Source organism: Perca fluviatilis, chromosome 18 (assembly GCF_010015445.1).
Source record: "Perca fluviatilis chromosome 18, GENO_Pfluv_1.0, whole genome shotgun sequence".
NCBI classification, from domain to species: domain Eukaryota; kingdom Metazoa; phylum Chordata; class Actinopteri; order Perciformes; family Percidae; genus Perca; species Perca fluviatilis.
In genome coordinates, this window is record NC_053129.1 from 34,067,611 (window position 1) to 34,078,632 (window position 11,022).

General features: G+C 38.9%; 1 long non-coding RNA gene across 1 annotated transcript; it reads left to right on the top strand.

Annotated features, from left to right (window-relative positions):
* Positions 1 to 1,990: 1,990 nt before the first annotated feature.
* Positions 1,991 to 4,132, top strand: LOC120546208. The gene is made up of 3 exons (XR_005636834.1): positions 1,991 to 2,174; positions 3,766 to 3,772; positions 4,085 to 4,132. It is a non-coding gene; the product is annotated as an uncharacterized LOC120546208 (long non-coding RNA).
* The last annotated feature ends 6,890 nt before the right edge of the window (positions 4,133 to 11,022 follow it).

The window sequence follows — 11,022 nt, forward strand, 5'->3', positions numbered from 1 at the left end:
TCCAAGAAAACATGACCACTTTACCCTTCTATGGCCCACACAGACTGATCATCATGAAGTGGCGTATGGATGACACGCCAATTCGTATGCCATTATAGGCGTGTTATCAAGACACATACTTGTTTTTAGCGTGTTTATCAACGCCGTTTGGCCTCCATTGACCTACATTACCTTGCGATTGCATGTGAATTAACGCCATAGCGAGTAGCCATAGCGTCCCGCGTGTGATGTTTCCCACGTATTTTTTTTTTCTAAACCCAACCAGTTCTTCTTTTCCTAAACCGTAACCTCGCGCTAACACATAGCCTTGCGATAACACGCCACGTGGCTTTTAGAAAGTGTTTACGCTGTGACGTTGCAGACTGCTGTCCGCTGTATAGAGCGTAGACATGCAGGCGGATAGCTCAAATAGCGTACAGATAACCCGGCACTTGGCGTGTATGTTTTTACACGAAGTCATGATATCACGTTGCCACAAAGTCAGCTACCTCACTTTGAATATTCTGGTCATTTAGTGTCTCAGTTTGTCAACCTATTGGCGAGCTACTGGAAACCTGCTTGCAAGCTACTTGTTGGAGACCCCTGGTATAGATGTTGAAAAGGAAAAATGAGCAACTTACCTTCATTCTGTGTGTTGGAGATTCAGGTTATAATATTAGTCACTTAAAATACAAACTTTTGGGAAAATAGGGTCCAGGTTGAAACAAAAAGAAATTGCCCATTAAGGTTTATAGAATAAAACTGCTTTATTTAAATTGTAGGTACTTACGTGCTGGTTAGATCCTCTCAGTCCAACTGAACCGTGTGTAAGGAAAAAGCACAGGCAGGTGGGATTCGGATGAAATTGCATTTCGTTCACATGTAATAATAGTAAACCACAGTGACTAAAGCGTAGCCACTATCATTTTATCCGTTTGGAAGGCTGTAACTTAAGTTTACCCTACATTATTCTTATTTTTTATTTTTTTATCAAAACAAAGGAACGTCGGACCAAAGGGAATTTTTCGGGTTATTGAGAGGTCGGAACAATGGAGCTTCGGAGAAATGGGCAGTCTCCGACTGAAGCTTGGTATTAAATATCTGTTCAGAGGGCTGCAGCCTCAGTTTAGCCAACATTACTCCGTGATACAGCAACCCACTGCTGGATGACCGTTAAAGTCTCCTTAAATGTATACATTTAAACATGTAACACAATTTGTACATTTAACCCTTGTATTGTCTTCCCATAGACAGTGAACTTGTTGTCCTTCTTTTGGCTGTTTTTCCAACGCTTTTCAACGCATTTTTTAATCGATGGTCAATAAACATAATGTAAATGACATAATAATCTATTTTTTGTTAAAATAAAACAGAAACTGTGGATTATTTTGACTGATAGCTAAGATCAGAGCATGTTGAGTGGATCACAGTTTATTTCAAATGCTATAAAATAAAAAATAAAAAATAAAAAAACACCAATTCAATGAAAGTAATCATTAATTTTACCTGCCAAGAATGTTACATGGCTTCCATACAACGCGTACATCCACACAGTCATGTTATTTTGGGGCAATTTGGCTTCAAAGAAACTTAGTGTCTTCATTAATCATAGGTGTTTTTGGGCGTAACATGCAATCAACCAATCAGAGATCATCTCCCATTCCCTTTAAAAGCCAGGCGCGTTTGGACCTTGGAGCATTGCTATTATGATGGAGGATTTGCAACATAATATTTTTATTTGTAATCTTCTGCAGTGTGTGTGTGTGTCTGTGTGTGTGTGTGTGTGTGTGTGTGTGTGGGTGCTGCTGGGTGCGCCCTGTGTGTGTAACAAGCATAGTGCGTACGTTGCGCGTACCGAGCCTAGGAGCATTTTACTAATGCTCTGTTAAAATAACAATGAAATGCTGCGTTATTGACTTTAGGGCAGTGTGTGTGTTTAGAGCTGTGGCATCACAAGGGGACGTGTGGTAGAGGGACGCTATTTTCCTCTACAGGATTGGCTACCCTGTGACAAAATGGCCGCCACCCAAACTACAAGTTCCAGAATGCACTGCACAGGGAGGTGCAAATGCCTCAGCCTGTTGATTACAGCAGTTGCTCATACACTGGGAGAAGACAAAGAGAGCAGAGGCAGAGAGAAGAGAAGCAGAGTTCATGGGGAAAGAACCTAAGCTACCAGGACTTTGCTAAACCAGGTAGTTTTACTCCCAGTAAGTTTTTGAGTTGGACTATTTTCTGAAAAGACTGCTTTAAAATAAAACCTCTGTTTGCCTGCAACCACGTTTTGGCTTGTCTCTGCCCTACACCCTGCCTGCTGAAAAGAAAAACCTCTCATGACCAGGGTTGGTCATCTTACTTTAAAAAAGTAATTAGTTACAGTTACAAATTACTTCTCCCAAAAAGTAATTGAGTTAGTAACTCAGTTACCACATTGTAAAAGTAATTAGTTACTCAGCAAAGTAACTGACGTTATTTTTTATGTTCTATAACGCTATTACGTTCTATAACATCTTTAACGTCAAAGATGTTGCTGACCCGAAAAATTGAGCGTTGCTTGTTTTAACAGAGTCTCCTTCGCTGGAGCTCACGCATGTTACATAAACGTTCTCGCCTTTAATTTCAATGAGCGAGAAGTAGTGCCGGTACTTCCAGTTCAAGAACGTGTCAGAGCGTGCAGTGAGACAGCGTGAGCAGGGCATCCCACTCAGCCAATCATCATCGCATTTGCAACGGTGTCATCCCCCCCACCCCCCCTGCTCTCTCCAGGCAGCTGATGTGCAGCCAAAGCCTGACGCCTCGCGCTTTACATTCTCAGTAACGATAATGGCGTTGCAACGATGGGAAAAGTAATGAATTAGATTACTCCGTTACTGAAAAAATAACGCTGTTACTCCCAACACTACTCATGGCATCACGGGACATGGAGGGACTGTGTGTGTGTGTGTGTGTTTGTGTGTTGTTTAAAGTATATATGAGGACTGTGTGTGTTTGTGTGTGTGTGTGGGCGTGCGTGTGTTGTGTGTGTGTTTAAAGTATATATGAGCGTTATTAGGACTGTGTGTGTTTGTGTGTGTGTGTGTGTGCGCGGTGTGTGTGTGTGTGTTTAAAGTATATATGAGGACTGTGTGTGTGTGTGTGCGCTTTAAAAGTATCATTGAGGACAGTGTGTGTGGTTAAAATGTATGTGAGGACTGTGCGTAAGTTTTAAGTATACGTGAAATCTGCATACATTTTAAATGTTAAACCTTTTCTGTTTTTGTTCTGTTTTTCTGTTTTTGCATGAGAAAAATAAATGCAATCCATGCAGTGTGTGTGTGTGTGTGTGTGTTTAAAGTATCACGTGAGGACAGTGTGTGTGTTTGTATGTTTGGTGTATGTGAGGATAGTGTGTGTCTGTGTGTTTAAAATATACATGAAGTGTGTGTGTGTGTGTGTGTGTGTGTGTGTGTGTGTGTGTGTGTTTAAAGTATACTTGGAATTGAGTGTTTATATACGTGTATATAAAGTATACGTGAGAACAGTGTGTGTGGTTAAAATGTACGTGAGAACAGTTTGTGTGTGGTTAAAATGTATGCGTGAGGACTGTGTGTGTGTGTTTTAAGTATAACGTTAAATCTGCATGCATTTTAAATGTTCAACCTTTTCTATTTTTGTTTCTGTACTTCTGTGTTCTTGCATGAGAAAAAGAAATGCTAACCACAGTGGTTATTTACCAGTTCTTCTTTTTGTCTGGTTCCCACTGATTGTGTTGATTTCACTTCATTGTACTTCACACCACGCATCAAGCATAACGGTAAGCCTGCAGTGTTAGTGTAATAGAAAAAATAATCTGTCTACACACTATTCATTTGTTTATTTTCTTGACTCTCTAATCTTACTACACTTCATCTAAATGTAGCGATTGTTAGAAATATATATATATATATATATCCTTGTGTGTTTCCTTGAGCATTTTTCATATGCTGAGGCTGGCCTCTTTGCTTGGTTTATGCCAGTATTTAAGAATCCATTATAATATATATATATATATATATATATATATATATATATATATATATACTGTATTACTTTATTACAAGTGACTGTATAAATTTCTCCAATATAGCCCCTGGACTCTCATTCTTCCTTTGACTTTCTTCCGGTACAAAAGCAGGTATACTTTTCTTTCTATAAAGTTTGTTCTTTTATATTTAAATGCTAAATTCTGTTTTTGTGATCTGATGATTTTAACATTGCTAATTTAAAGAATATAATAAGGAAAAATGATGAATCCTTTAAAAAGGCATTGTTGTAATCTCCGTTTTAATAAGTTTTTTGGTTAACCCTCCTGTTGTCCTCGGCTCAAATTTGACCCGTTTTCAAAGTTTCTACATCACAAATTTGTGTTTCTTTCAACCAAATTGCCCAAAAGTAAAAACATATGGTGGCCAGGTTGGATCAGTTGGTAGAGCAGGCGCACATATACTGAAAGGTTTATGCCTCGACGCAGAGGTCCAGGGTTCGAGTCTGACTGTCGAGATACTTCCTGCATGTCTTCCCCTTCTCTCTCTCTCACTCTAGCTGTCCTGTCAATTAAAGGCAGAAATGCCCCAAAAATCATCTTAAAAAGAAAAGTAACACTGATGGTTCCATGAATGCTCTTCACAAGTAAAAGTAAAGATCAGTTCAATGGTATCATTGACTTTTGGGTGTTTTAACCAATTTCTGATTGACAGTCTGTGATTATCCATAAACTATCAGTCATAATAATGTATAACGTTAAGCATGTTTTAACTCTAAAATTAGATAACATTTTATAAGAATAATAGTGGTAAGAAGTTGGTGTATATGTATACTGGTGGTAGTTGAAAAACAAGCGAAAACGTGTTAACAAATGTGTTAATTTTGATACGGGAGGACAACACAAGGGTTCACCTGTAATTTATATAGTTTTTGTAATTATGCTCATTTATATTGTGTTTGGTTGAGATTCACTCATGACATACATTACAGGTAAAAAAAACTAAGATTATGTTTGACTATATGAGTGAAATTACAGAAGTAGAACATGTTTTATTTTATTTATTTATTTTTTACATTTATTAAAACAAGATCCATGACAAAGCGTCTCACACATCACAAAACAAATAGTATTGACATGCACTTATATGCACAATAATCGCACGCTACTAAGGATACACAAGATGTGAGAGGTTACTTGCCTAATTGCAAGTGTCCAGTTCTAATTCAACACTCTATTCAATTGGTGTATATTGTATGACAGGCAACCACCTCTCTAAATAAATGTCCATATAGAATTGTAATTTTGCTGTTATATTTACATATAATTGACAGCTTTGACTCTCTGGGTCCACTGGTCTAAGGTGGGAACTTCCAAACATTTTGAATGTATTTTACAAAAACACAAGAACTCTTTTTACTTAGTTGATTCAATATTAATAATATTGAGTCTGAAAGGTGAATAATAATTGTGACGCTGTATTGTAATTTAAAATTGACATTTAAATTCAGTCGGACGTTTAAAGGTTCAGTCACCTTAAAGGAACACGCCACTGTTTTTGAAAAAGGGTTATTCACCGTCTCCCTAGATTTATATAGGTGCTCAAACGCATTTTTGTCTCAGTGCACGCATTGTCTTTAGTCGGGCGGACACTGCTAGTTTAGCTTAGCATAGTGAATGGAATCCTTTGTTGCTGTATAGCATGTCATGAGTAAAAGTGAGCAAAAAAACGTGATACTTCTTGTGGCCTGCGTATTCACAACAAGTACAAATAGTAATGCAGATTAAGACTAGGCGATTTCCTAGGCAGATATTGACTTGGGACTATATTGGGGCGAAGCACTGCTACTTTGCCCCATAATGCTTGTTTTTGCTGGATGTACATCCACCTATGAAGATGCAGTCATTTTTTTTCAAATTTGTGCTGGACTTGAAGGAGCAGTGGACCGTGTTTTTGGTGAGTCCTGGTGGATTACAAAAAGACCTCACATATGGAGCACTTATTTCACTCATTCAATTTTCAATTCAATTTTATTTATAATATAAAATCATAACAAGAGTTATCTCAAGCACTTTACAGATAGACTGGGTCTAGACCACACTCTATAATATACAAGGACCAAACAATTCTAGTAATTCCCCCAAGAGCATTTAGTGCAACAGTGGCAAGAAAGAACTCTCTTTACGAAGAAACTCGGACAGACCCAGGCTCTTGGTAGGCCGGTGTCTGGGGGGTGTGATAAACAGTAAAAATGCTAGTTGTAGTAGTTCATGGCATAGCAAGGCACTGCAGGGCATTACAGCACGTAGCAGGGCACAGCAGAGCATAGCAGGCGCGCACGACAGCCAAACGTAGAGGAGGACGTAAAGTAATGTAAGTTTATTTGATTAGGACAATGCACATTAGTCAACATTTCTGTAAATGCGCCAGTGTTAGCCAGTCAGCTAATTTTCAACTGTAGTCCTAGTTGCATGTATGTCATTATGGTGGGAAGAAACCACAGCACCAACGCAGCACGGGGAGAACATGCAAACTCCACACAGAAAGGCCTGGGACCGACCTGGGGTTTGAACCGTGCTGCCTAAGTAAGGCGTAGCAGGGTGTAATAGGCAGTGTTGGGAAGGATACTTTCAAAACGTATTTCGTTACAGAATACAGAATACATGCCCACAAATGTAATTTGTAACGTATTCCGTTACGTTACTCAATCTGAGTAACGTATTCTGAAATACTTGGATTACTTCAGGATTACTTTCCACATTGAATTGCGTTTTATAAGTGTAGGAATGCAGCTATCACATCCAGCTTACTAAACAGGCCTATAATGGTGTGTTCTTTTTATTCCATCTGGCTGAATGTGTACCTGAACAAGCAGATAGATTATTGTATTGGTAGTCCCGAACTGCATACTAAAAAATCTAACCGCAGTCTTGCTACCATGAGCTAATTTTAGCTAACGTTAGCTAGCATGTCAAACGGGGCTAGTCAGTCTTTAAACGGCTCTGCAGCTACTAAGAATCGGCACAAAACCGTGCTAAGACGCACGTCAACGTTAAAATAGCAAGGTGACCAGTAAAACTACAGCAGACGACTACACCTGGCTAATTAGAAAAATAACTTACTTTAAGATGCTTCTTCAGGTTGGAGGTGGAGTAATTTGGGCGGCTGAAAGCAGGTTGGTTGCTGGCAAGCAGGAGGTTGCACTACACAGTTATATTTCATTCTCCCTGTTCGTTCTTTAATGTGAAATGCTGTTTGAATTTAAAAGATAGAAACTTATTCCCGTCCTGGCTCTGTCGTGCCGTTCCGACTCCATTGTGACTGATCACGCAAATAGCAATTTTTTCGATTTCATATCCGGGCTTCTGGAAAATGCATAGAGTTGCCTTAATTTAGTCAGAGTGAATAAACCTCGTGAAACAGAGAAGTATCGTCATGTAATCCATTGATTTTAACAATGTAACTGTATTCTAAATACCAACGATTTAAATTGTAACTGTAACGGAGTACAGTTACTCATAATTTGTATTCTAAATTACGTAACGGCGTTACATGTATTCCGTTACTCCCCAACACTGGTAATAGGGCATAGCAGGGCTGCAGCAGGACCACGGCAACAGCTGCAACCATGATTTTGGTGCCACCTTAATCCAAGGAAACATGCTGGGGAATAAGCTCCCCAGAGCTAGGTTAGTAACAAGCACGATCAGTTCAATAATTTCGCAAAACCTGGGGGGTTATGCAACACAAAGCAGGCGTGCCGATGTGCTCAGAGGTCTCTCCTCTATCATGTTTACTTGCAGGTGAAAGTGAAAGTGGCAGTTGTATATAAATTGCTCTTAATAATCTCTTAACTCACATTCTGCCTTTGACTTACTTCCAGTACAACAGTAGCTATGACTTTTTCCCTAAAGTTTGCTCTCTTATGTTTAAATGGTAAATTGTGTTTTCTGTATTGATGATTTTAACGTTGTTTACAGAATAGTATTGAGAAAATATGTCGCCTGGGATAAGTTAAATTTCTACTTATTTTTGGTTTCATTTTAGGTAAACCCTGTTGTTTAGGGGTACTCTATACTACTCTAAAATAATTTTAATTTTGTACAGACTGAATCAGTGACTTTACAAAGGTGGATGTATGTTTTAAATTTTTAAATGTTTTAATTTGTTGTTAATAGTTAAAATCATTGACTGTTTTAATTACTTGGGTTGTCTTTAAATCTGCTCTGTCCAATCAACACATTTTCAATGAATTTTTCCAAAAACAAACTCTTTACTTAGTTCATTCCATATTAAGAAGTGTGAGAGTTAAATAATGAATGTCACGCTGTATTGTAAATTACCATCGACATATTCATATACTTTATGACTTTTCCACCAAGATGTTTAGTCACCTTAACAATTTGTTCAAATTTTTGGATCATTTATTTAATTTACTCCACAGCCATGGAGGGACGGCCTCCAGCCTCGGGCCCTCCACCCTCTCCTGACCCCCAACCTGCTCCTCGAAGATAATTTTTGCAAATTAGTTCTCATTCATACAAAGTTAAACAACTGTTGGAAGATTTTGTTTTATATTAACATGCATTGTACTCTTTTTTTTAAGTTTTCAGTGAACCTTGGAGGACAATAATAACCCGTGGAAGTAAGTATGCACCTAAAAGTGAACTTTGATACTGATTTGTTCTTCGAATTACTAATGCATGCTTGCTTAATATGTGTTAATGCTCTAGAAATTCTCACTTTTGTGCAATTACTTCTTTGTGACCATGCATATACCTGCCAACATTTAGGTTTCACAATCCGGGAGTTTTTGCATACAGAGCTCTGGAACAAAAACACAGACACATCCTCGACACTGTAGGTTAAACTACGGGGAGCTCAACCTTACTGCAATTACCCAAGTTAAAGTATAAATCTTATCTATAAACCATGAATTCAAAAGAATTTAAACAATTGATTCATTGCCCAGCTCTACTTTTATAGTGCATGTTGCCTAAGGGACCGTTCTGTATTTATGGAATGGACCAACGGAGGAAAAAGAGAGGTCATGTCTTTTTATTCTATGTTGAGGAGAGGGTCATCCAACATTTTTCAGTCCAGAGGGGCGTCACCCAACTTTGTATACATGAAACAGCAAAATTTAAAAGTGGCTTGTTTGGTTCATATTTTTCCATGAAGCTCTCAGTCTCGGCCCTCCTTCGTTACCAGATGGGTCTGACCCATGAGTTTGCTGTGGAGCAGGGGCTGAAACGCATAATTGTTATTGTTTAAAAAATGAGTGGAATATAAAAATTACGGCTGGGATATAGAGCTTAGATCGGGCCCAAAAAATCAAGCCTGACCCCAGCCGGCGCGCACGCTTGTATCCGGGCCGGCCCGAACATTAACTGGAATTATGAGCCGGAGCCCGATTTCAACCCGACACTTTTTAATACGTGGGCCGTTATAACTGATGCTCTCAACTACAATTCAGAGTTGTTTGAACTGCAGAAATCTGTTTAAAAATGATCTTAATGAATAATGCAACAAGAGGAGCGTATGTAAACTGCGCTGTTTGTTTATTCAGAATGGAACGGAATTGATTTGCGGGTTTTGTGTAGATTTGGACTTTTATGGGGTTTATTCCACTTTGTTTAAAGTGATGGTTCGAGTAATTCACCCTAGGGTCCTTTGCACCTGAAAGCCAAACAACCTCCAGAAGCTTCACCTGGGTCCAACATTGGGCGAAGGAGGTAGCGGATTGAAGCTGTAGCGTGGGGGGGCTAATGGACCCATGTTTGTATCTCTTAAATGAACCCACTAATAATGCCGAAATGATACCAAAGGTCTACACTAGTATATATGGTTATGCTCTCATAAAACGATGGATTGGAAAGTTTGTAAGTACAACAGAAGTTTATGTAAATAACACTTGCCTGCTGGCTTCTGCTCTGCTGCTGTTGTTGTTGCTGCTGTAAGATGAGTGCTTAGGAAGTCTACAAATATAACAACAAAAAGAGATGCAACAAAATATTTTTTAATTTAACTTATTTTTTAAAGTAAGTGCTGTAATATAACTAGCAGGAGACAAGTAATAATTGAGGTAAATTTGGAGACATTACCTTATTTAATCATTAAATTAATACATATTTTTGTTGTATCTCTTTCGTGTAGTAATTTATAGACGGCCCTAAGCACTTGGCTCAACTGCAGGTAGCAGCAGCAGCAGCAGCAACAGAGAGCAGAAGAGAGCAGGCAAGTGTTCATAAACTTCTGGTGTACTTACAAACCTTCCAATCCATCGTTTTAAGAGGAGCATAACCTATATATACTAGTGTAGACCTTTGGTATCATTTCGGGCATTATTAGTGGGGTCATTTAAGAATAACAAACGTGGGTCCATTAGCCCCGCCGCTTAGCTACTCAGAGGCTAACGCTCACCAGCTTAACTCTCACTCCAGTGTTAGACCCAGGTGAAAAAGCTTTGGGGGTGTTTGGCTCGAGGTCATGGTGCAAAGGACCCTAGGGTGAATTAACTCGAACCATCACTTTAAACGGGCCGAAGTGGAGGAAGCCTAGTGTCGAGTCCATAGCAACCAGTTTGTGTGTTGAACGTTAGCCAGAGTGCTTTGCTGAATGGTCTCAATATTTTATTGTTTTATTTTCGTGTGAATACTAGTTTACTAGAGGATTAACTTAGTATTTGAAGTAATGCAGTAATGCAGGAAGTGTGCATTTAGTTTCCATGCTTATTGTGTTTCCACAACAACGTTGGTGAGTAAATCTATTGAAATGGCCCCCACACCATAACAAAGCAGTGGGATGCATCAGATGAGAATGCAGAGGTTTAATTACATATATCATGACTGTTAAAAACAATCGCAATCTGTGTATGTTTGCCAAGCACAAACCAGTACAGAAGGTAATGATAAGTTGTTGGGGAGGGTCATACCTTTTTTCCAAATCGTTTTGGAGGGTCATAGAAAATCTTTACTGGCGCAGGGAGGGTCATGTCTATTTTAGCTACAGGTCCCAAAACTCCTCCGGTGCCCCCTAAGAA